This window comes from Leuresthes tenuis, unplaced genomic scaffold (genome assembly GCF_036924035.1).
Source record: "Leuresthes tenuis unplaced genomic scaffold, fLeuTen1.0.hap1 SCAF_6, whole genome shotgun sequence".
NCBI classification, from domain to species: domain Eukaryota; kingdom Metazoa; phylum Chordata; class Actinopteri; order Atheriniformes; family Atherinopsidae; genus Leuresthes; species Leuresthes tenuis.
The window spans coordinates 6,287,908-6,310,639 of record NW_027325360.1 but is presented as its reverse complement, the minus strand read 5'-3'; the positions used below and the strand labels follow the sequence as shown (position 1 = coordinate 6,310,639).

Sequence of the window (22,732 nt, the reverse complement as noted above, 5' to 3'; positions counted from 1 at the left end):
TACAAAAAGCATCCCGCCCTACCTCCTATGAGCTGTCCCTAGGCACAACTCCGGAACTCTGTGGGAATGAATTTCCAGCAGATAATCTCTATTGTAAGGTCCTTTTCCAAGAGATTTTCAGATGCTGAGGTGTGAAACGGACTTTGGTAGAAACACTACTTTCCCAAAGAATGAGTACTGATGGCAACATCAACATATTCATAACTATGGATAGGAGGGGAGCCTCATCTGCTATTCTTGACATGCTGTAAAAGAAACGGCAAATGTTCTGCATCGTACAAAAAGCATCCCGCCCTACCTCTTATAAGCTGTCCCTAGGCACCAGTCTAGGAGCCCCCCGAAATCTGTTTAGCATGCACAGCTTCAGTTTCCGTAGTGTAGTGGTTATCACGTTCGCCTCACACGCGAAAGGTCCTCAGTTCGAAACTGGGCGGAAACATTGCTAGCTCCATTATTATTTATTTCATTCTCGTGTGAAGTTGTATGACTGCACGTTACTGATGGCAACATCAACATATTCATAACTATGGATAGGAGGGGAGCCTCATCTGCTATTCTTGACATGCTGTAAAAGAAACGGCAAATGTTCTGCATCGTACAAAAAGGATCCCGCCCTACCTCCTATGAGCTGTCCCTAGGCACCACTCCGGAACTCTGTGGGAATGAATTTCCAGCAGATAATCTCTATTGTAAGGTCCTTTTTCGCAGATTTCCAAGAGATTCTCCGATGCTGAGGTGTGAAACAGACTTTGGTAGAAACACTACTTTCCCAAAGAATGAGTACTGATGGCAACATCAACATATTCATAACTATGGATAGGAGGGGAGCCTCATCTGCTATTCTTGACATGCTGTAAAAGAAACGGCAAATGTTCTGCATCGTACAAAAAGCATCCCGCCCTACCTCCTTTGAGCTGTCCCTAGGCACCAGTCTACGTGCCGCCCAAAATCTGTTTGATATGCACAGCTTCAGTTTCCGTAGTGTAGTGGTTATCACGTTCGCCTAACACGCGAAAGGTCCTCAGTTCAAAACTGGGCGGAAACATTACTAGCTCCAAATCTCTTTATTTCATTCTTGTGTGAAGATTTATGACTGCACGTTACTGATGGCAATATCAACATATTCATAACTAAGGATAAGAGGGGAGCCTCATCTGCTATTCTTGACATGCTGTAAAAGAAACGGCAAATGTTCTGCATCGTACAAAAAGGATCCCGCCCTACCTCCTATGAGCTGTCCCTAGGCACCACTCCGGAACTCTGTGGGAATGAATTTCCAGCAGATAATCTCTATTGTAAGGTCCTTTTCCAAGAGATTCTCAGATGCTGAGGTGTGAAACGGACTTTGGTAGAAACACTACTTTCCTCTGATGATGTTGATGTCCTCTGTTCGAAACATCAACATATTCATAACTATGGATAGGAGGGGAGCCTCATCTGCTATTCTTGACATGCTGTAAAAGCATCCCGCCCTACCTCCTATGAGCTGTCCATAGGCACCACTCCGGAAGTCTGTGAGAATGAATTTCCAGCAGATAATCTCTATTGTAAGGTCCTTTTTCGCAGATTTCCAAGAGATTCTCCAATGCTGAGGTGTGAAACGGACTTTGGTAGAAACACTACTTTCCCAAAGAATGAGTACTGATGGCAACATCAACATATTCATAACTATGGATAGGAGGGGAGCCTCATCTGCTATTCTTGACATGCTGTAAAAGAAACGGCAAATGTTCTGCATCGTACAAAAAGGATCCCGCCCTACCTCCTATGAGCTGTCCCTAGGCACCACTCTAGGTGCCGCCCAAAATCTGTTTAGCATGCACAGCTTCAGTCTTCAGTCTTCAGTCACAGCTTCTATGAGCTGTCCCTAGGCACCATTCCGGAACTCTGTGGGAATGAATTTCCAGCAGATAATCTCTATTGTAAGGTCCTTTTCCAAGAGATTCTCCGATGCTGAGGTGTGAAACGGACTTTGGTAGAAACACTACTTTCCTCTGATGATGTTGATGTCCTCTGTTCGAAACATCAACATATTCATAACTAAGGATAAGAGGGGAGCCGCATCTGCTCTTCTTGACATGCTGCAAAAGCATCCCGCCCTACCTCCTATGAGCTGTCCATAGGCACCACTCCGGAAGTCTGTGAGAATGAATTTCCAGCAGATAATCTCTATTGTAAGGTCCTTTTTCGCAGATTTCCAAGAGATTCTCTGATGCTGAGGAATGAAACGGACTTTGGTAGAAACACTACTTTCCCAAAGAATAGGTACTGATGGCAACATCAACATATTCATAACTATGGATAGGAGGGGAGCCTCATCTGCTATTCTTGACATGCTGTAAAAGAAACGGCAAATGTTCTGCATCGTACAAAAAGCATCCCGCCCTACCTCCTATGAGCTGTTCCTAGGCACCAGTCTACGTGCCCCCCAAAATCTGTTTGATATGCACAGCTTCAGTTTCCGTAGTGTAGTGGTTATCACGTTCGCCTCACACACGAAAGGTCCTCAGTTCAAAACTGGGCGGAAACATTACTAGCTCCGAATCTCTTTATTTCATTCTTGTGTGAAGATTTATGACTGCACGTTACTGACGGCAATATCAACATATTCATAACTAAGGATAAGAGGGGAGCCTCATCTGCTATTCTTGACATGCTGTAAAAGAAACGGCAAATGTTCTGCATCGTACAAAAAGGATCCCGCCCTACCTCCTATGAGCTGTCCCTAGGCACCACTCCGGAACTCTGTGGGAATGAATTTCCAGCAGATAATCTCTATTGTAAGGTCCTTTTTCGCAGATTTCGAATAGATTCTCCGATGCTGAGGTGTGAAACGGACTTTGGTAGAAACACTACTTTCCCAAAGAATGAGTACTGATGGCAACATCAACATATTCATAACTATGAATAGGAGGGGAGCCTCATCTGCTATTCTTGACATGCTGTAAAAGAAACGGCAAATGTTCTGCATCGTACAAAAAGCATCCCACCCTACCTCCTATGAGCTGTCCCTAGGCACCACTCCGGAACTCTGTGAGAATGAATTTCCAACAGATAATCTCTATTGTAAGGTCCTTTTCCAAGAGATTCTCAGATGCTGAGGAATGAAACGGACTTTGGTAGAAACACTACTTTCCCAAAGAATAGGTACTGATGGCAACATCAACATATTCATAACTATGGATAGGAGGGGAGCCTCATCTGCTATTCTTGACATGCTGTAAAAGAAACGGCAAATGTTCTGCATCGTACAAAAAGCATCCCGCCCTACCTCCTATGAGCTGTCCCTAGGCACCAGTCTACGTGCCGCCCAAAATCTGTTTGATATGCACAGCTTCAGTTTCCGTAGTGTAGTGGTTATCACGTTCGCCTAACACGCGAAAGGTCCTCAGTTCAAAACTGGGCGGAAACATTACTAGCTCCGAATCTCTTTATTTCATTCTTGTGTGAAGATTTATGACTGCACGTTACTGATGGCAATATCAACATATTCATAACTAAGGATAAGAGGGGAGCCGCATCTGCTATTCTTGACATGCTGTAAAAGAAACGGCAAATGTTCTGCATCGTACAAAAAGGATCCCGCCCTACCTCCTATGAGCTGTCCCTAGGCACCACTCCGGAACTCTGTGGGAATGAATTTCCAGCAGATAATCTCTATTGTAAGGTCCTTTTTCGCAGATTTCCAAGAGATTCTCCGATGCTGAGGTGTGAAACGGACTTTGGTAGAAACACTACTTTCCCAAAGAATGAGTACTGATGGCAACATCAACATATTCATAACTATGGATAGGAGGGGAGCCTCATCTGCTATTCTTGACATGCTGTAAAAGAAACGGCAAATGTTCTGCATCGTACAAAAAGCATCCCGCCCTACCTCCTTTGAGCTGTCCCTAGGCACCAGTCTACGTGCCGCCCAAAATCTGTCTGATATGCACAGCTTCAGTTTCCGTAGTGTAGTGGTTATCACGTTCGCCTAACACGCGAAAGGTCCTCAGTTCAAAACTGGGCGGAAACATTACTAGCTCCAAATCTCTTTATTTCATTCTTGTGTGAAGATTTATGACTGCACGTTACTGATGGCAATATCAACATATTCATAACTAAGGATAAGAGGGGAGCCTCATCTGCTATTCTTGACATGCTGTAAAAGAAACGGCAAATGTTCTGCATCGTACAAAAAGGATCCCGCCCTACCTCCTATGAGCTGTCCCTAGGCACCACTCCGGAACTCTGTGGGAATGAATTTCCAGCAGATAATCTCTATTGTAAGGTCCTTTTTCGCAGATTTCGAATAGATTCTCCGATGCTGAGGTGTGAAACGGACTTTGGTAGAAACACTACTTTCCCAAAGAATGAGTACTGATGGCAACATCAACATATTCATAACTATGAATAGGAGGGGAGCCTCATCTGCTATTCTTGACATGCTGTAAAAGAAACGGCAAATGTTCTGCATCGTACAAAAAGCATCCCACCCTACCTCCTATGAGCTGTCCCTAGGCACCACTCCGGAACTCTGTGAGAATGAATTTCCAACAGATAATCTCTATTGTAAGGTCCTTTTCCAAGAGATTCTCAGATGCTGAGGTGGGCGGAAACGGCAAATGTTCTGCATCGTACAAAAAGGATCCCGCCCTACCTCCTATGAGCTGTCACTAGGCATCACTCCGGAAGTCTGTGGGAATGAATTTCCAACAGATAATCTCTATTGTAAGGTCCTTTTCCAAGAGATTCTCAGATGCTGAGGTGTGAAACGGACTTTGGTAGAAACACTACTTTCCCAAAGATTGAGTACTGATGGCAACATCAACATATTCATAACTATGGATAGGAGGGGAGCCTCATCTGCTATTCTTGACATGCTGTAAAAGAAACGGCAAATGTTCTGCATCGTACAAAAAGGATCCCGCCCTACCTCCTATGAGCTGTCACTAGGCATCACTCTAGGTGCCGCCCAAAATCTGTTTGATATGCACAGCTTCAGTTTCCGTAGTGTAGTGGTTATCACGTTCGCCTCACACGCGAAAGGTCCTCAGTTCAAAACTGGGCGGAAACATTGCTAGCTCCACTATTATTTATGTCATTCTCGTGTGAAGTTGTATGACTGCACGTTACTGATGGCAACATCAACATATTCATAACTATGGATAGGAGGGGAGCCTCATCTGCTCTTCTTGACATGCTGTAAAAGCTTCCCGCCCTACATCCTATGAGCTGTCCCTAGGCACCACACCGGAAGTCTGTGGGAATGAATTTCCAGCAGATAATCTCTATTGTAAGGTCCTTTTTCGCAGATTTCCAAGAGATTCTCTGATGCTGAGGAATGAAACGGACTTTGGTAGAAACACTACTTTCCCAAAGAATAGGTACTGATGGCAACATCAACATATTCATAACTATGAATAGGAGGGGAGCCACATCTGCTATTCTTGACATGCTGTAAAAGAAACGGCAAATGTTCTGCATCGTACAAAAAGAATCCCGCCCTACCTCCTATGAGCTGTCCCTAGGCACCACTCCGGAACTCTGTGGGAATGAATTTCCAGCAGATAATCTCTATTGTAAGGTCCTTTTCCAAGAGATTCTCAGATGCTGAGGTGTGAAACGGACTTTGGTAGAAACACTACTTTCCCAAAGATTGAGTACTGATGGCAATATCAACATATTCATAACTAAGGATAAGAGGGGAGCCTCATCTGCTATTCTTGACATGCTGTAAAAGAAACGGCAAATGTTCTGCATCGTACAAAAAGGATCCCGCCCTACCTCCTATGAGCTGTCACTAGGCATCACTCTAGGTGCCGCCCAAAATCTGTTTGATATGCACAGCTTCAGTTTCCGTAGTGTAGTGGTTATCACGTTCGCCTCACACGCGAAAGGTCCTCAGTTCAAAACTGGGCGGAAACATTGCTAGCTCCACTATTATTTATGTCATTCTCGTGTGAAGTTGTATGACTGCACGTTACTGATGGCAACATCAACATATTCATAACTATGGATAGGAGGGGAGCCTCATCTGCTCTTCTTGACATGCTGTAAAAGCTTCCCGCCCTACATCCTATGAGCTGTCCCTAGGCACCACACCGGAAGTCTGTGGGAATGAATTTCCAGCAGATAATCTCTATTGTAAGGTCCTTTTTCGCAGATTTCCAAGAGATTCTCTGATGCTGAGGAATGAAACGGACTTTGGTAGAAACACTACTTTCCCAAAGAATAGGTACTGATGGCAACATCAACATATTCATAACTATGGATAGGAGGGGAGCCTCATCTGCTATTCTTGACATGCTGTAAAAGAAACGGCAAATGTTCTGCATCGTACAAAAAGCATCCCGCCCTACCTCCTATGAGCTGTCCCTAGGCACCAGTCTACGTGCCGCCCAAAATCTGTTTGATATGCACAGCTTCAGTTTCCGTAGTGTAGTGGTTATCACGTTCGCCTAACACGCGAAAGGTCCTCAGTTCAAAACTGGGCGGAAACATTACTAGCTCCGAATCTCTTTATTTCATTCTTGTGTGAAGATTTATGACTGCACGTTACTTATGGCAATATCAACATATTCATAACTAAGGATAAGAGGGGAGCCTCATCTGCTATTCTTGACATGCTGTAAAAGAAACGGCAAATGTTCTGCATCGTACAAAAAGGATCCCGCCCTACCTCCTATGAGCTGTCCCTAGGCACCAGTCTACGTGCCGCCCAAAATCTGTTTGATATGCACAGCTTCAGTTTCCGTAGTGTAGTGGTTATCACGTTCGCCTCACACGCGAAAGGTCCTCAGTTCAAAACTGGGCGGAAACATTGCTAGCTCCACTATTATTTATGTCATTCTCGTGTGAAGTTGTATGACTGCACGTTACTGATGGCAACATCAACATATTCATAACTATGGATAGGAGGGGAGCCTCATCTGCTCTTCTTGACATGCTGTAAAAGCTTCCCGCCCTACCTCCTATGAGCTGTCCCTAGGCACCACTCCGGAAGTCTGTGGGAATGAATTTCCAGTTGATAATCTCTATTGTAAGGTCCTTTTTCGCAGATTTCCAAGAGATTCTCCGATGCTGAGGAATGAAACGGACTTTGGTAGAAACACTACTTTCCCAAAGAATAGGTACTGATGGCAACATCAACATATTCATAACTATGGATAGGAGGGGAGCCTCATCTGCTATTCTTGACATGCTGTAAAAGAAACGGCAAATGTTCTGCATCGTACAAAAAGGATCCCGCCCTACCTCCTATGAGCTGTCCCTAGGCACCAGTCTACGTGCCGCCCAAAATCTGTTTGATATGCACGGCTTCAGTTTCCGTAGTGTAGTGGTTATCACGTTCGCCTCACACGCGAAAGGTCCTCAGTTCAAAACTGGGCGGAAACATTGCTAGCTCCACTATTATTTATGTCATTCTCGTGTGAAGTTGTATGACTGCACGTTACTGATGGCAACATCAACATATTCATAACTATGGATAGGAGGGGAGCCTCATCTGCTCTTCTTGACATGCTGTAAAAGCTTCCCGCCCTACCTCCTATGAGCTGTCCCTAGGCACCACTCCGGAACTCTGTGGGAATGAATTTCCAGTTGATAATCTCTATTGTAAGGTCCTTTTTCGCAGATTTCCAAGAGATTCTCCGATGCTGAGGTGTGAAACGGACTTTGGTAGAAACACTACTTTCCCAAGGAATAAGTACTGATGGCAACATCAACATATTCATAACTATGGATAGGAGGGGAGCCTCATCTGCTATTCTTGACATGCTGTAAAAGAAACGGCAAATGTTCTGCATCGTACAAAAAGCATCCCGCCCTACCTCCTATGAGCTGTCCCTAGGCACCAGTCTACGTGCCGCCCAAAATCTGTTTGATATGCACATCTTCAGTTTCCGTAGTGTAGTGGTTATCACGTTCGCCTCACACGCGAAAGGTCCTCAGTTCAAAACTGGGCGGAAACATTGCTAGCTCCACTATTATTTATGTCATTCTCGTGTGAAGTTGTATGACTGCACGTTACTGATGGCAACATCAACATATTCATAACTATGAATAGGAGGGGAGCCTCATCTGCTATTCTTGACATGCTGTAAAAGAAACGGCAAATGTTCTGCATCGTACAAAAAGAATCCCGCCCTACCTCCTATGAGCTGTCCCTAGGCACCACTCCGGAAGTCTGTGGGAATGAATTTCCAACAGATAATCTCTATTGTAAGGTCCTTTTCCAAGAGATTCTCAGATGCTGAGGTGTGAAACGGACTTTGGTAGAAACACTACTTTCCCAAAGATTGAGTACTGATGGCAACATCAACATATTCATAACTATGGATAGGAGGGGAGCCTCATCTGCTATTCTTGACATGCTGTAAAAGAAACGGCAAATGTTCTGCATCGTACAAAAAGCATCCCGCCCTACCTCCTATGAGCTGTCACTAGGCATCACTCTAGGTGCCGCCCAAAATCTGTTTGATATGCACAGCTTCAGTTTCCGTAGTGTAGTGGTTATCACGTTCGCCTCACACGCGAAAGGTCCTCAGTTCAAAACTGGGCGGAAACATTGCTAGCTCCACTATTATTTATGTCATTCTCGTGTGAAGTTGTATGACTGCACGTTACTGATGGCAACATCAACATATTCATAACTATGGATAGGAGGGGAGCCTCATCTGCTCTTCTTGACATGCTGTAAAAGCTTCCCGCCCTACATCCTATGAGCTGTCCCTAGGCACCACTCCGGAAGTCTGTGGGAATGAATTTCCAGCAGATAATCTCTATTGTAAGGTCCTTTTTCGCAGATTTCCAAGAGATTCTCCGATGCTGAGGAATGAAACGGACTTTGGTAGAAACACTACTTTCCCAAAGAATAGGTACTGATGGCAACATCAACATATTCATAACTATGGATAGGAGGGGAGCCTCATCTGCTATTCTTGACATGCTGTAAAAGAAACGGCAAATGTTCTGCATCGTACAAAAAGCATCCCGCCCTACCTCCTATGAGCTGTCCCTAGGCACCAGTCTACGTGCCGCCCAAAATCTGTTTGATATGCACAGCTTCAGTTTCCGTAGTGTAGTGGTTATCACGTTCGCCTAACACGCGAAAGGTCCTCAGTTCAAAACTGGGCGGAAACATTACTAGCTCCGAATCTCTTTATTTCATTCTTGTGTGAAGATTTATGACTGCACGTTACTTATGGCAATATCAACATATTCATAACTAAGGATAAGAGGGGAGCCTCATCTGCTATTCTTGACATGCTGTAAAAGAAACGGCAAATGTTCTGCATCGTACAAAAAGCATCCCGCCCTACCTCCTATGAGCTGTCCCTAGGCACCAGTCTATGTGCCGCCCAAAATCTGTTTGATATGCACAGCTTCAGTTTCCGTAGTGTAGTGGTTATCACGTTCGCCTCACACGCGAAAGGTCCTCAGTTCAAAACTGGGCGGAAACATTGCTAGTTCCACTATTATTTATGTCATTCTCGTGTGAAGTTGTATGACTGCACGTTACTGATGGCAACATCAACATATTCATAACTAAGGATAGGAGGGGAGCCTCATCTGCTATTCTTGACATGCTGTAAAAGAAACGGCAAATGTTCTGCATCGTACAAAAAGGATCCCGCCCTACCTCCTATGAGCTGTCCCTAGGCACCAGTCTACGTGCCGCCCAAAATCTGTTTGATATGCACAGCTTCAGTTTCCGTAGTGTAGTGGTTATCACGTTCGCCTCACACGCGAAAGGTCCTCAGTTCAAAACTGGGCGGAAACATTGCTAGCTCCACTATTATTTATGTCATTCTCGTGTGAAGTTGTATGACTGCACGTTACTGATGGCAACATCAACATATTCATAACTATGGATAGGAGGGGAGCCTCATCTGCTCTTCTTGACATGCTGTAAAAGCTTCCCGCCCTACCTCCTATGAGCTGTCCCTAGGCACCACTCCGGAAGTCTGTGGGAATGAATTTCCAGTTGATAATCTCTATTGTAAGGTCCTTTTTCGCAGATTTCCAAGAGATTCTCCGATGCTGAGGAATGAAACGGACTTTGGTAGAAACACTACTTTCCCAAAGAATAGGTACTGATGGCAACATCAACATATTCATAACTATGGATAGGAGGGGAGCCTCATCTGCTATTCTTGACATGCTGTAAAAGAAACGGCAAATGTTCTGCATCGTACAAAAAGGATCCCGCCCTACCTCCTATGAGCTGTCCCTAGGCACCAGTCTACGTGCCGCCCAAAATCTGTTTGATATGCACGGCTTCAGTTTCCGTAGTGTAGTGGTTATCACGTTCGCCTCACACGCGAAAGGTCCTCAGTTCAAAACTGGGCGGAAACATTGCTAGCTCCACTATTATTTATGTCATTCTCGTGTGAAGTTGTATGACTGCACGTTACTGATGGCAACATCAACATATTCATAACTATGGATAGGAGGGGAGCCTCATCTGCTCTTCTTGACATGCTGTAAAAGCTTCCCGCCCTACCTCCTATGAGCTGTCCCTAGGCACCACTCCGGAACTCTGTGGGAATGAATTTCCAGTTGATAATCTCTATTGTAAGGTCCTTTTTCGCAGATTTCCAAGAGATTCTCCGATGCTGAGGTGTGAAACGGACTTTGGTAGAAACACTACTTTCCCAAAGAATAAGTACTGATGGCAACATCAACATATTCATAACTATGGATAGGAGGGGAGCCTCATCTGCTATTCTTGACATGCTGTAAAAGAAACGGCAAATGTTCTGCATCGTACAAAAAGCATCCCGCCCTACCTCCTATGAGCTGTCCCTAGGCACCAGTCTACATGCCGCCCAAAATCTGTTTGATATGCACATCTTCAGTTTCCGTAGTGTAGTGGTTATCACGTTCGCCTCACACGCGAAAGGTCCTCAGTTCAAAACTGGGCGGAAACATTACTAGCTCCAAATCTCTTTATTTCATTCTTGTGTGAAGATTTATGACTGCACGTTACTTATGGCAATATCAACATATTCATAACTAAGGATAAGAGGGGAGCCTCATCTGCTATTCTTGACATGCTGTAAAAGAAACGGCAAATGTTCTGCATCGTACAAAAAGGATCCCGCCCTACCTCCTATGAGCTGTCCCTAGGCACCAGTCTACGTGCCGCCCAAAATCTGTTTGATATGCACAGCTTCAGTTTCCGTAGTGTAGTGGTTATCACGTTCGCCTCACACGCGAAAGGTCCTCAGTTCAAAACTGGGCGGAAACATTGCTAGCTCCACTATTATTTATGTCATTCTCGTGTGAAGTTGTATGACTGCACGTTACTGATGGCAACATCAACATATTCATAACTATGGATAGGAGGGGAGCCTCATCTGCTCTTCTTGACATGCTGTAAAAGCTTCCCGCCCTACCTCCTATGGGCTGTCCCTAGGCACCACTCCGGAAGTCTGTGGGAATGAATTTCCAGTTGATAATCTCTATTGTAAGGTCCTTTTTCGCAGATTTCCAAGAGATTCTCCGATGCTGAGGAATGAAACGGACTTTGGTAGAAACACTACTTTCCCAAAGAATAGGTACTGATGGCAACATCAACATATTCATAACTATGGATAGGAGGGGAGCCTCATCTGCTATTCTTGACATGCTGTAAAAGAAACGGCAAATGTTCTGCATCGTACAAAAAGGATCCCGCCCTACCTCCTATGAGCTGTCCCTAGGCACCAGTCTACGTGCCGCCCAAAATCTGTTTGATATGCACAGCTTCAGTTTCCGTAGTGTAGTGGTTATCACGTTCGCCTCACACGCGAAAGGTCCTCAGTTCAAAACTGGGCGGAAACATTGCTAGCTCCACTATTATTTATGTCATTCTTGTGTGAAGTTGTATGACTGCACGTTACTGATGGCAACATCAACATATTCATAACTATGGATAGGAGGGGAGCCTCATCTGCTCTTCTTGACATGCTGTAAAAGCTTCCCGCCCTACCTCCTATGAGCTTTCCCTAGGCACAACTCCGGAACTCTGTGGGAATGAATTTCCAGTTGATAATCTCTATTGTAAGGTCCTTTTTCGCAGATTTCCAAGAGATTCTCCGATGCTGAGGTGTGAAACGGACTTTGGTAGAAACACTACTTTCCCAAAGAATAAGTACTGATGGCAACATCAACATATTCATAACTATGGATAGGAGGGGAGCCTCATCTGCTATTCTTGACATGCTGTAAAAGAAACGGCAAATGTTCTGCATCGTACAAAAAGCATCCCGCCCTACCTCCTATGAGCTGTCCCTAGGCACCAGTCTACGTGCCGCCCAAAATCTGTTTGATATGCACAGCTTCAGTTTCCGTAGTGTAGTGGTTATCACGTTCGCCTAACACGCGAAAGGTCCTCAGTTCAAAACTGGGCGGAAACATTACTAGCTCCGAATCTCTTTATTTCATTCTTGTGTGAAGATTTATGACTGCACGTTACTTATGGCAATATCAACATATTCATAACTAAGGATAAGAGGGGAGCCTCATCTGCTATTCTTGACATGCTGTAAAAGAAACGGCAAATGTTCTGCATCGTAAAAAAAGGATCCCGCCCTACCTCCTATGAGCTGTCCCTAGGCACCAGTCTACGTGCCGCCCAAAATCTGTTTGATATGCACAGCTTCAGTTTCCGTAGTGTAGTGGTTATCACGTTCGCCTCACACGCGAAAGGTCCTCAGTTCAAAACTGGGCGGAAACATTGCTAGCTCCACTATTATTTATGTCATTCTCGTGTGAAGTTGTATGACTGCACGTTACTGATGGCAACATAAACATATTCATAACTATGGATAGGAGGGGAGCCTCATCTGCTCTTCTTGACATGCTGTAAAAGCTTCCCGCCCTACATCCTATGAGCTGTCCCTAGGCACCACTCCGGAAGTCTGTGGGAATGAATTTCCAGCAGATAATCTCTATTGTAAGGTCCTTTTTCGCAGATTTCCAAGAGATTCTCCGATGCTGAGGAATGAAACGGACTTTGGTAGAAACACTACTTTCCCAAAGAATAGGTACTGATGGCAACATCAACATATTCATAACTATGGATAGGAGGGGAGCCTCATCTGCTATTCTTGACATGCTGTAAAAGAAACGGCAAATGTTCTGCATCGTACAAAAAGCATCCCGCCCTACCTCCTATGAGCTGTCCCTAGGCACCAGTCTACGTGCCGCCCAAAATCTGTTTGATATGCACAGCTTCAGTTTCCGTAGTGTAGTGGTTATCACGTTCGCCTAACACGCGAAAGGTCCTCAGTTCAAAACTGGGCGGAAACATTACTAGCTCCGAATCTCTTTATTTCATTCTTGTGTGAAGATTTATGACTGCACGTTACTTATGGCAATATCAACATATTCATAACTAAGGATAAGAGGGGAGCCTCATCTGCTATTCTTGACATGCTGTAAAAGAAACGGCAAATGTTCTGCATCGTACAAAAAGGATCCCGCCCTACCTCCTATGAGCTGTCCCTAGGCACCAGTCTACGTGCCGCCCAAAATCTGTTTGATATGCACAGCTTCAGTTTCCGTAGTGTAGTGGTTATCACGTTCGCCTCACACGCGAAAGGTCCTCAGTTCAAAACTGGGCGGAAACATTGCTAGCTCCACTATTATTTATGTCATTCTCGTGTGAAGTTGTATGACTGCACGTTACTGATGGCAACATCAACATATTCATAACTATGGATAGGAGGGGAGCCTCATCTGCTCTTCTTGACATGCTGTAAAAGCTTCCCGCCCTACCTCCTATGGGCTGTCCCTAGGCACCACTCCGGAAGTCTGTGGGAATGAATTTCCAGTTGATAATCTCTATTGTAAGGTCCTTTTTCGCAGATTTCCAAGAGATTCTCCGATGCTGAGGAATGAAACGGACTTTGGTAGAAACACTACTTTCCCAAAGAATAGGTACTGATGGCAACATCAACATATTCATAACTATGGATAGGAGGGGAGCCTCATCTGCTATTCTTGACATGCTGTAAAAGAAACGGCAAATGTTCTGCATCGTACAAAAAGGATCCCGCCCTACCTCCTATGAGCTGTCCCTAGGCACCAGTCTACGTGCCGCCCAAAATCTGTTTGATATGCACAGCTTCAGTTTCCGTAGTGTAGTGGTTATCACGTTCGCCTCACACGCGAAAGGTCCTCAGTTCAAAACTGGGCGGAAACATTGCTAGCTCCACTATTATTTATGTCATTCTCGTGTGAAGTTGTATGACTGCACGTTACTGATGGCAACATCAACATATTCATAACTATGGATAGGAGGGGAGCCTCATCTGCTCTTCTTGACATGCTGTAAAAGCTTCCCGCCCTACCTCCTATGAGCTGTCCCTAGGCACCACTCCGGAACTCTGTGGGAATGAATTTCCAGTTGATAATCTCTATTGTAAGGTCCTTTTTCGCAGATTTCCAAGAGATTCTCCGATGCTGAGGTGTGAAACGGACTTTGGTAGAAACACTACTTTCCCAAAGAATAAGTACTGATGGCAATATCAACATATTCATAACTATGGATAGGAGGGGAGCCTCATCTGCTATTCTTGACATGCTGTAAAAGAAACGGCAAATGTTCTGCATCGTACAAAAAGCATCCCGCCCTACCTCCTATGAGCTGTCCCTAGGCACCAGTCTACGTGCCGCCCAAAATCTGTTTGATAGGCACAGCTTCAGTTTCCGTAGTGTAGTGGTTATCACGTTCGCCTCACACGCGAAAGGTCCTCAGTTCAAAACTGGGCGGAAACATTGCTAGCTCCACTATTATTTATGTCATTCTCGTGTGAAGTTGTATGACTGCACGTTACTGATGGCAACATCAACATATTCATAACTATGAATAGGAGGGGAGCCACATCTGCTATTCTTGACATGCTGTAAAAGAAACGGCAAATGTTCTGCATCGTACAAAAAGAATCCCGCCCTACCTCCTATGAGCTGTCCCTAGGCACCACTCCGGAACTCTGTGGGAATGAATTTCCAGCAGATAATCTCTATTGTAAGGTCCTTTTCCAAGAGATTCTCAGATGCTGAGGTGTGAAACGGACTTTGGTAGAAACACTACTTTCCCAAAGATTGAGTACTGATGGCAATATCAACATATTCATAACTAAGGATAAGAGGGGAGCCTCATCTGCTATTCTTGACATGCTGTAAAAGAAACGGCAAATGTTCTGCATCGTACAAAAAGGATCCCGCCCTACCTCTTATGAGCTGTCCCTAGGCACCACTCCGGAACTCTGTGGGAATGAATTTCCAGCAGATAATCTCTATTGTAAGGTCCTTTTTCGCAGATTTCCAAGAGATTCTCCGATGCTGAGGTGTGAAACGGACTTTGGTAGAAACACTACTTTCCCAAAGAATGAGTACTGATGGTAACATCAACATATTCATAACTATGAATAGGAGGGGAGCCTCATCTGCTATTCTTGACATGCTGTAAAAGAAACGGCAAATGTTCTGCATCGTACAAAAAGCATCCCGCCCTACCTCCTATGAGCTGTCCCTAGGCACCAGTCTACGTGCCGCCCAAAATCTGTTTGATATGCACAGCTTCAGTTTTCGTAGTGTAGTGGTTATCACGTTCGCCTCACACGCGAAAGGTCCTCAGTTCAAAACTGGGCGGAAACATTGCTAGCTCCACTATTATTTATGTCATTCTTGTGTGAAGTTGTATGACTGCACGTTACTGATGGCAACATCAACATATTCATAACTATGAATAGGAGGGGAGCCTCATCTGCTATTCTTGACATGCTGTAAAAGAAACGGCAAATGTTCTGCATCGTACAAAAAGAATCCCGCCCTACCTCCTATGAGCTGTCCCTAGGCACCACTCCGGAACTCTGTGGGAATGAATTTCCAGCAGATAATCTCTATTGTAAGGTCCTTTTCCAAGAGATTCTCAGATGCTGAGGTGTGAAACGGACTTTGGTAGAAACACTACTTTCCCAAAGATTGAGTACTGATGGCAACATCAACATATTCATAACTATGGATAGGAGGGGAGCCTCATCTGCTATTCTTGACATGCTGTAAAAGAAACGGCAAATGTTCTGCATCGTACAAAAAGGATCCCGCCCTACCTCCTATGAGCTGTCCCTAGGCACCAGTCTACGTGCCGCCCAAAATCTGTTTGATATGCACAGCTTCAGTTTCCGTAGTGTAGTGGTTATCACGTTCGCCTAACACGCGAAAGGTCCTCAGTTCAAAACTGGGCGGAAACATTACTAGCTCCGAATCTCTTTATTTCATTCTTGTGTGAAGATTTATGACTGCACGTTACTTATGGCAATATCAACATATTCATAACTAAGGATAAGAGGGGAGCCTCATCTGCTATTCTTGACATGCTGTAAAAGAAACGGCAAATGTTCTGCATCGTACAAAAAGCATCCCGCCCTACCTCCTATGAGCTGTCCCTAGGCACCAGTCTACGTGCCGCCCAAAATCTGTTTGATATGCACAGCTTCAGTTTCCGTAGTGTAGTGGTTATCACGTTCGCCTCACACGCGAAAGGTCCTCAGTTCAAAACTGGGCGGAAACATTGCTAGTTCCACTATTATTTATGTCATTCTCGTGTGAAGTTGTATGACTGCACGTTACTGATGGCAACATCAACATATTCATAACTATGGATAGGAGGGGAGCCTCATCTGCTCTTCTTGACATGCTGCAAAAGCATCCCGCCCTACCTCCTATGAGCTGTCCCTAGGCACCGCTCCGGAAGTCTGTGTGAATGAATTTCCAGCAGATAATCTCTATTGTAAGGTCCTTTTCCAAGAGATTCTCCGATGCTGAGGTGTGAATCGGACTTTGGTAGAAACACTACTTTCCCAAAGATTGAGTACTGATGGCAACATCAACATATTCATAACTATGGATAGGAGGGGAGCCTCATCTGCTATTCTTGACATGCTGTAAAAGAAATGGCAAATGTTCTGCATCGTACAAAAAGCATCCCGCCCTACCTCCTATGAGCTGTCCCTAGGCACCAGTCTACGTGCCGCCCAAAATCTGTTTGATATGCACAGCTTCAGTTTCCGTAGTGTAGTGGTTATCACGTTCGCCTCACACGCGAAAGGTCCTCAGTTCAAAACTGGGCGGAAACATTGCTAGTTCCACTATTATTTATGTCATTCTCGTGTGAAGTTGTATGACTGCACGTTACTGATGGCAACATCAACATATTCATAACTATGGATAGGAGGGGAGCCTCATCTGCTCTTCTTGACATGCTGTAAAAGCTTCCCGCCCTACCTCCTATGAGCTGTCCCTAGGCACCACTCCGGAAGTCTGTGGGAATGAATTTCCAGTTGATAATCTCTATTGTAAGGTCCTTTTTCGCAGATTTCCAAGAGATTCTCCGATGCTGAGGAATGAAACGGACTTTGGTAGAAACACTACTTTCCCAAAGAATAGGTACTGATGGCAACATCAACATATTCATAACTATGGATAGGAGGGGAGCCTCATCTGCTATTCTTGACATGCTGTAAAAGAAACGGCAAATGTTCTGCATCGTACAAAAAGGATCATCTGCTATTCTTGACATGCTGTAAAAGAAACGGCAAATGTTCTGCATCGTACAAAAAGCATCCCGCCCTACCTTTCCAAGAGATTCTCCGATGCTGAGGAATGAAACGGACTTTGGTAGAAACACTACTTTCCCAAAGAATAGGTACTGATGGCAACATCAACATATTCATAACTATGGATAGGAGGGGAGCCTCATCTGCTATTCTTGACATGCTGTAAAAGAAACGGCAAATGTTCTGCATCGTACAAAAAGCATCCCGCCCTACCTCCTATGAGCTGTCCCTAGGCACCAGTCTACGTGCCGCCCAAAATCTGTTTGATATGCACAGCTTCAGTTTCCGTAGTGTAGTGGTTATCACGTTCGCCTCACACGCGAAAGGTCCTCAGTTCAAAACTGGGCGGAAACATTGCTAGCTCCACTATTATTTATGTCATTCTCGTGTGAAGTTGTATGACTGCACGTTACTGATGGCAACATCAACATATTCATAACTATGAATAGGAGGGGAGCCTCATCTGCTATTCTTGACATGCTGTAAAAGAAACGGCAAATGTTCTGCATCGTACAAAAAGAATCCCGCCCTACCTCCTATGAGCTGTCCCTAGGCACCACTCCGGAACTCTGTGGGAATGAATTTCCAGCAGATAATCTCTATTGTAAGGTCCTTTTCCAAGAGATTCTCAGATGCTGAGGTGTGAAACGGACTTTGGTAGAAACACTACTTTCCCAAAGATTGAGTACTGATGGCAACATCAACATATTCATAACTATGGATAGGAGGGGAGCCTCATCTGCTATTCTTGACATGCTGTAAAAGAAACGGCAAATGTTCTGCATCGTACAAAAAGGATCCCGCCCTACCTCCTATGAGCTGTCCCTAGGCACCAGTCTACGTGCCGCCCAAAATCTGGTTGATATGCACAGCTTCAGTTTCCGTAGTGTAGTGGTTATCACGTTCGCCTAACACGCGAAAGGTCCTCAGTTCAAAACTGGGCGGAAACATTACTAGCTCCGAATCTCTTTATTTCATTCTTGTGTGAAGATTTATGACTGCACGTTACTTATGGCAATATCAACATATTCATAACTAAGGATAAGAGGGGAGCCTCATCTGCTATTCTTGACATGCTGTAAAAGAAACGGCAAATGTTCTGCATCGTACAAAAAGCATCCCGCCCTACCTCCTATGAGCTGTCCCTAGGCACCAGTCTACGTGCCGCCCAAAATCTGTTTGATATGCACAGCTTCAGTTTCCGTAGTGTAGTGGTTATCACGTTCGCATCACACGCGAAAGGTCCTCAGTTCAAAACTGGGCGGAAACATTGCTAGTTCCACTATTATTTATGTCATTCTCGTGTGAAGTTGTATGACTGCACGTTACTGATGGCAACATCAACATATTCATAACTATGGATAGGAGGGGAGCCTCATCTGCTCTTCTTGACATGCTGCAAAAGCATCCCGCCCTACCTCCTATGAGCTGTCCCTAGGCACCACTCCGGAAGTCTGTGGGAATGAATTTCCAGCAGATAATCTCTATTGTAAGGTCCTTTTCCAAGAGATTCTCCGATGCTGAGGTGTGAATCGGACTTTGGTAGAAACACTACTTTCCCAAAGATTGAGTACTGATGGCAACATCAACATATTCATAACTATGGATAGGAGGGGAGCCTCATCTGCTATTCTTGACATGCTGTAAAAGAAATGGCAAATGTTCTGCATCGTACAAAAAGCATCCCGCCCTACCTCCTATGAGCTGTCCCTAGGCACCAGTCTACGTGCCGCCCAAAATCTGTTTGATATGCACAGCTTCAGTTTCCGTAGTGTAGTGGTTATCACGTTCGCCTCACACGCGAAAGGTCCTCAGTTCAAAACTGAGCGGAAACATTGCTAGTTCCACTATTATTTATGTCATTCTCGTGTGAAGTTGTATGACTGCACGTTACTGATGGCAACATCAACATATTCATAACTATGGATAGGAGGGGAGCCTCATCTGCTATTCTTGACATGCTGTAAAAGAATCCCGCCCTACCTCCTATGAGCTGTCCCTAGGCACCACTCCGGAACTCTGTGGGAATGAATTTCCAGCAGATAATCTCTATTGTAAGGTCCTTTTCCAAGAGATTCTCAGATGCTGAGGTGTGAAACGGACTTTGGTAGAAACACTACTTTCCCAAAGATTGAGTACTGATGGCAACATCAACATATTCATAACTATGGATAGGAGGGGAGCCTCATCTGCTATTCTTGACATGCTGTAAAAGAAACGGCAAATGTTCTGCATCGTACAAAAAGGATCCCGCCCTACCTCCTATGAGCTGTCCCTAGGCACCAGTCTACGTGCCGCCCAAAATCTGGTTGATATGCACAGCTTCAGTTTCCGTAGTGTAGTGGTTATCACGTTCGCCTAACACGCGAAAGGTCCTCAGTTCAAAACTGGGCGGAAACATTACTAGCTCCGAATCTCTTTATTTCATTCTTGTGTGAAGATTTATGACTGCACGTTACTTATGGCAATATCAACATATTCATAACTAAGGATAAGAGGGGAGCCTCATCTGCTATTCTTGACATGCTGTAAAAGAAACGGCAAATGTTCTGCATCGTACAAAAAGCATCCCGCCCTACCTCCTATGAGCTGTCCCTAGGCACCAGTCTACGTGCCGCCCAAAATCTGTTTGATATGCACAGCTTCAGTTTCCGTAGTGTAGTGGTTATCACGTTCGCCTCACACGCGAAAGGTCCTCAGTTCAAAACTGGGCGGAAACATTGCTAGTTCCACTATTATTTATGTCATTCTCGTGTGAAGTTGTATGACTGCACGTTACTGATGGCAACATCAACATATTCATAACTATGGATAGGAGGGGAGCCTCATCTGCTCTTCTTGACATGCTGTAAAAGCTTCCCGCCCTACCTCCTATGAGCTGTCCCTAGGCACCACTCCGGAACTCTGTGGGAATGAATTTCCAGTTGATAGTCTCTATTGTAAGGTCCTTTTTCGCAGATTTCCAAGAGATTCTCCGATGCTGAGGTGTGAAACGGACTATGGTAGAAACACTACTTTCCCAAAGAATAAGTACTGATGGCAACATCAACATATTCATAACTATGGATAGGAGGGGAGCCTCATCTGCTATTCTTGACATGCTGTAAAAGAAACGGCAAATGTTCTGCATCGTACAAAAAGCATCCCGCCCTACCTCCTATGAGCTGTCCCTAGGCACCAGTCTACGTGCCGCCCAAAATCTGTTTGATATGCACAGCTTCAGTTTCCGTAGTGTAGTGGTTATCACGTTCGCCTCACACGCGAAAGGTCCTCAGTTTAAAACTGGGCGGAAACATTGCTAGCTCCACTATTATTTATGTCATTCTCGTGTGAAGTTGTATGACTGCACGTTACTGATGGCAACATCAACATATTCATAACTATGAATAGGAGGGGAGCCACATCTGCTATTCTTGACATGCTGTAAAAGAAACGGCAAATGTTCTGCATCGTACAAAAAGAATCCCGCCCTACCTCCTATGAGCTGTCCCTAGGCACCACTCCGGAACTCTGTGGGAATGAATTTCCAGCAGATAATCTCTATTGTAAGGTCCTTTTCCAAGAGATTCTCAGATGCTGAGGTGTGAAACGGACTTTGGTAGAAACACTACTTTCCCAAAGATTGAGTACTTATGGCAATATCAACATATTCATAACTAAGGATAAGAGGGGAGCCTCATCTGCTATTCTTGACATGCTGTAAAAGAAACGGCAAATGTTCTGCATCGTACAAAAAGGATCCCGCCCTACCTCCTATGAGCTGTCCCTAGGCACCAGTCTACGTGCCGCCCAAAATCTGTTTGATATGCACAGCTTAAGTTTCCGTAGTGTAGTGGTTATCACGTTCGCCTCACACGCGAAAGGTCCTCAGTTCAAAACTGGGCGGAAACATTGCTAGCTCCACTATTATTTATGTCATTCTCGTGTGAAGTTGTATGACTGCACGTTACTGATGGCAACATCAACATATTCATAACTATGGATAGGAGGGGAGCCTCATCTGCTCTTCTTGACATGCTGTAAAAGCTTCCCGCCCTACCTCCTATGAGCTGTCCCTAGGCACCACTCCGGAACTCTGTGGGAATGAATTTCCAGTTGATAATCTCTATTGTAAGGTCCTTTTTCGCAGATTTCCAAGAGATTCTCCGATGCTGAGGTGTGAAACGGACTTTGGTAGAAACACTACTTTCCCAAAGAATAAGTACTGATGGCAACATCAACATATTCATAACTATGGATAGGAGGGGAGCCTCATCTGCTATTCTTGACATGCTGTAAAAGAAACGGCAAATGTTCTGCATCGTACAAAAAGCATCCCGCCCTACCTCTTATAAGCTGTCCTTAGGCACCAGTCTAGGAGCCCCCCGAAATCTGTTTAGCATGCACAGCTTCAGTTTCCGTAGTGTAGTGGTTATCACGTTCGCCTCACACGCGAAAGGTCCTCAGTTCGAAACTGGGCGGAAACATTGCTAGCTCCATTATTATTTATTTCATTCTCGTGTGAAGTTGTATGACTGCACGTTACTGATGGCAACATCAACATATTCATAACTATGGATAGGAGGGGAGCCTCATCTGCTATTCTTGACATGCTGTAAAAGAAACGGCAAATGTTCTGCATCGTACAAAAAGGATCCCGCCCTACCTCCTATGAGCTGTCCCTAGGCACCACTCCGGAACTCTGTGGGAATGAATTTCCAGCAGATAATCTCTATTGTAAGGTCCTTTTTCGCAGATTTCCAAGAGATTCTCCGATGCTGAGGTGTGAAACGGACTTTGGTAGAAACACTACTTTCCCAAAGAATGAGTACTGATGGCAACATCAACATATTCATAACTATGGATAGGAGGGGAGCCTCATCTGCTATTCTTGACATGCTGTAAAAGAAACGGCAAATGTTCTGCATCGTACAAAAAGCATCCCGCCCTACCTCCTTTGAGCTGTCCCTAGGCACCAGTCTACGTGCCGCCCAAAATCTGTTTGATATGCACAGCTTCAGTTTCCGTAGTGTAGTGGTTATCAGGTTCGCCTAACACGCGAAAGGTCCTCAGTTCAAAACTGGGCGGAAACATTACTAGCTCCAAATCTCTTTATTTCATTCTTGTGTGAAGATTTATGACTGCACGTTACTGATGGC

The 22,732-nt window shown here is 44.7% G+C and overlaps 38 non-coding genes across 38 annotated transcripts; all 38 read left to right on the top strand.

Annotated features, from left to right (window-relative positions):
* Positions 1-366: 366 nt before the first annotated feature.
* On the top strand, positions 367-439 carry trnav-cac (transfer RNA valine (anticodon CAC)). Its single transcript has one exon. It is a non-coding gene; the product is annotated as a tRNA-Val (tRNA).
* Positions 440-972: 533 nt separating this feature from the next.
* Positions 973-1,045, top strand: trnav-aac (transfer RNA valine (anticodon AAC)). The gene has a single exon. It is a non-coding gene; the product is annotated as a tRNA-Val (tRNA).
* Positions 1,046-2,457: 1,412 nt separating this feature from the next.
* Positions 2,458-2,530, top strand: trnav-cac (transfer RNA valine (anticodon CAC)). The gene has a single exon. It is a non-coding gene; the product is annotated as a tRNA-Val (tRNA).
* An 809-nt stretch (positions 2,531-3,339) lies between these two features.
* trnav-aac (transfer RNA valine (anticodon AAC)) lies at positions 3,340-3,412 on the top strand. Its single transcript has one exon. It is a non-coding gene; the product is annotated as a tRNA-Val (tRNA).
* A 533-nt stretch (positions 3,413-3,945) lies between these two features.
* trnav-aac (transfer RNA valine (anticodon AAC)) lies at positions 3,946-4,018 on the top strand. Its single transcript has one exon. It is a non-coding gene; the product is annotated as a tRNA-Val (tRNA).
* A 968-nt stretch (positions 4,019-4,986) lies between these two features.
* Positions 4,987-5,059, top strand: trnav-cac (transfer RNA valine (anticodon CAC)). Its single transcript has one exon. It is a non-coding gene; the product is annotated as a tRNA-Val (tRNA).
* A 778-nt stretch (positions 5,060-5,837) lies between these two features.
* Positions 5,838-5,910, top strand: trnav-cac (transfer RNA valine (anticodon CAC)). Its single transcript has one exon. It is a non-coding gene; the product is annotated as a tRNA-Val (tRNA).
* Positions 5,911-6,412: 502 nt separating this feature from the next.
* trnav-aac (transfer RNA valine (anticodon AAC)) lies at positions 6,413-6,485 on the top strand. Its single transcript has one exon. It is a non-coding gene; the product is annotated as a tRNA-Val (tRNA).
* Positions 6,486-6,732: 247 nt separating this feature from the next.
* trnav-cac (transfer RNA valine (anticodon CAC)) lies at positions 6,733-6,805 on the top strand. Its single transcript has one exon. It is a non-coding gene; the product is annotated as a tRNA-Val (tRNA).
* Positions 6,806-7,307: 502 nt separating this feature from the next.
* trnav-cac (transfer RNA valine (anticodon CAC)) lies at positions 7,308-7,380 on the top strand. Its single transcript has one exon. It is a non-coding gene; the product is annotated as a tRNA-Val (tRNA).
* A 502-nt stretch (positions 7,381-7,882) lies between these two features.
* Positions 7,883-7,955, top strand: trnav-cac (transfer RNA valine (anticodon CAC)). Its single transcript has one exon. It is a non-coding gene; the product is annotated as a tRNA-Val (tRNA).
* Positions 7,956-8,478: 523 nt separating this feature from the next.
* trnav-cac (transfer RNA valine (anticodon CAC)) lies at positions 8,479-8,551 on the top strand. The gene has a single exon. It is a non-coding gene; the product is annotated as a tRNA-Val (tRNA).
* A 502-nt stretch (positions 8,552-9,053) lies between these two features.
* On the top strand, positions 9,054-9,126 carry trnav-aac (transfer RNA valine (anticodon AAC)). Its single transcript has one exon. It is a non-coding gene; the product is annotated as a tRNA-Val (tRNA).
* A 247-nt stretch (positions 9,127-9,373) lies between these two features.
* trnav-cac (transfer RNA valine (anticodon CAC)) lies at positions 9,374-9,446 on the top strand. Its single transcript has one exon. It is a non-coding gene; the product is annotated as a tRNA-Val (tRNA).
* Positions 9,447-9,693: 247 nt separating this feature from the next.
* Positions 9,694-9,766, top strand: trnav-cac (transfer RNA valine (anticodon CAC)). Its single transcript has one exon. It is a non-coding gene; the product is annotated as a tRNA-Val (tRNA).
* Positions 9,767-10,268: 502 nt separating this feature from the next.
* Positions 10,269-10,341, top strand: trnav-cac (transfer RNA valine (anticodon CAC)). The gene has a single exon. It is a non-coding gene; the product is annotated as a tRNA-Val (tRNA).
* A 502-nt stretch (positions 10,342-10,843) lies between these two features.
* On the top strand, positions 10,844-10,916 carry trnav-cac (transfer RNA valine (anticodon CAC)). The gene has a single exon. It is a non-coding gene; the product is annotated as a tRNA-Val (tRNA).
* Positions 10,917-11,163: 247 nt separating this feature from the next.
* Positions 11,164-11,236, top strand: trnav-cac (transfer RNA valine (anticodon CAC)). Its single transcript has one exon. It is a non-coding gene; the product is annotated as a tRNA-Val (tRNA).
* Positions 11,237-11,738: 502 nt separating this feature from the next.
* trnav-cac (transfer RNA valine (anticodon CAC)) lies at positions 11,739-11,811 on the top strand. The gene has a single exon. It is a non-coding gene; the product is annotated as a tRNA-Val (tRNA).
* A 502-nt stretch (positions 11,812-12,313) lies between these two features.
* Positions 12,314-12,386, top strand: trnav-aac (transfer RNA valine (anticodon AAC)). Its single transcript has one exon. It is a non-coding gene; the product is annotated as a tRNA-Val (tRNA).
* Positions 12,387-12,633: 247 nt separating this feature from the next.
* On the top strand, positions 12,634-12,706 carry trnav-cac (transfer RNA valine (anticodon CAC)). Its single transcript has one exon. It is a non-coding gene; the product is annotated as a tRNA-Val (tRNA).
* Positions 12,707-13,208: 502 nt separating this feature from the next.
* trnav-aac (transfer RNA valine (anticodon AAC)) lies at positions 13,209-13,281 on the top strand. The gene has a single exon. It is a non-coding gene; the product is annotated as a tRNA-Val (tRNA).
* A 247-nt stretch (positions 13,282-13,528) lies between these two features.
* trnav-cac (transfer RNA valine (anticodon CAC)) lies at positions 13,529-13,601 on the top strand. The gene has a single exon. It is a non-coding gene; the product is annotated as a tRNA-Val (tRNA).
* A 502-nt stretch (positions 13,602-14,103) lies between these two features.
* trnav-cac (transfer RNA valine (anticodon CAC)) lies at positions 14,104-14,176 on the top strand. Its single transcript has one exon. It is a non-coding gene; the product is annotated as a tRNA-Val (tRNA).
* Positions 14,177-14,678: 502 nt separating this feature from the next.
* trnav-cac (transfer RNA valine (anticodon CAC)) lies at positions 14,679-14,751 on the top strand. The gene has a single exon. It is a non-coding gene; the product is annotated as a tRNA-Val (tRNA).
* Positions 14,752-15,560: 809 nt separating this feature from the next.
* trnav-cac (transfer RNA valine (anticodon CAC)) lies at positions 15,561-15,633 on the top strand. Its single transcript has one exon. It is a non-coding gene; the product is annotated as a tRNA-Val (tRNA).
* A 523-nt stretch (positions 15,634-16,156) lies between these two features.
* On the top strand, positions 16,157-16,229 carry trnav-aac (transfer RNA valine (anticodon AAC)). The gene has a single exon. It is a non-coding gene; the product is annotated as a tRNA-Val (tRNA).
* Positions 16,230-16,476: 247 nt separating this feature from the next.
* trnav-cac (transfer RNA valine (anticodon CAC)) lies at positions 16,477-16,549 on the top strand. The gene has a single exon. It is a non-coding gene; the product is annotated as a tRNA-Val (tRNA).
* Positions 16,550-17,041: 492 nt separating this feature from the next.
* Positions 17,042-17,114, top strand: trnav-cac (transfer RNA valine (anticodon CAC)). The gene has a single exon. It is a non-coding gene; the product is annotated as a tRNA-Val (tRNA).
* Positions 17,115-17,875: 761 nt separating this feature from the next.
* Positions 17,876-17,948, top strand: trnav-cac (transfer RNA valine (anticodon CAC)). Its single transcript has one exon. It is a non-coding gene; the product is annotated as a tRNA-Val (tRNA).
* Positions 17,949-18,471: 523 nt separating this feature from the next.
* On the top strand, positions 18,472-18,544 carry trnav-aac (transfer RNA valine (anticodon AAC)). The gene has a single exon. It is a non-coding gene; the product is annotated as a tRNA-Val (tRNA).
* A 247-nt stretch (positions 18,545-18,791) lies between these two features.
* On the top strand, positions 18,792-18,864 carry trnav-cac (transfer RNA valine (anticodon CAC)). The gene has a single exon. It is a non-coding gene; the product is annotated as a tRNA-Val (tRNA).
* Positions 18,865-19,356: 492 nt separating this feature from the next.
* Positions 19,357-19,429, top strand: trnav-cac (transfer RNA valine (anticodon CAC)). The gene has a single exon. It is a non-coding gene; the product is annotated as a tRNA-Val (tRNA).
* Positions 19,430-19,921: 492 nt separating this feature from the next.
* On the top strand, positions 19,922-19,994 carry trnav-aac (transfer RNA valine (anticodon AAC)). Its single transcript has one exon. It is a non-coding gene; the product is annotated as a tRNA-Val (tRNA).
* A 247-nt stretch (positions 19,995-20,241) lies between these two features.
* trnav-cac (transfer RNA valine (anticodon CAC)) lies at positions 20,242-20,314 on the top strand. Its single transcript has one exon. It is a non-coding gene; the product is annotated as a tRNA-Val (tRNA).
* A 502-nt stretch (positions 20,315-20,816) lies between these two features.
* On the top strand, positions 20,817-20,889 carry trnav-cac (transfer RNA valine (anticodon CAC)). Its single transcript has one exon. It is a non-coding gene; the product is annotated as a tRNA-Val (tRNA).
* A 523-nt stretch (positions 20,890-21,412) lies between these two features.
* Positions 21,413-21,485, top strand: trnav-cac (transfer RNA valine (anticodon CAC)). The gene has a single exon. It is a non-coding gene; the product is annotated as a tRNA-Val (tRNA).
* Positions 21,486-21,987: 502 nt separating this feature from the next.
* trnav-cac (transfer RNA valine (anticodon CAC)) lies at positions 21,988-22,060 on the top strand. The gene has a single exon. It is a non-coding gene; the product is annotated as a tRNA-Val (tRNA).
* The last annotated feature ends 672 nt before the right edge of the window (positions 22,061-22,732 follow it).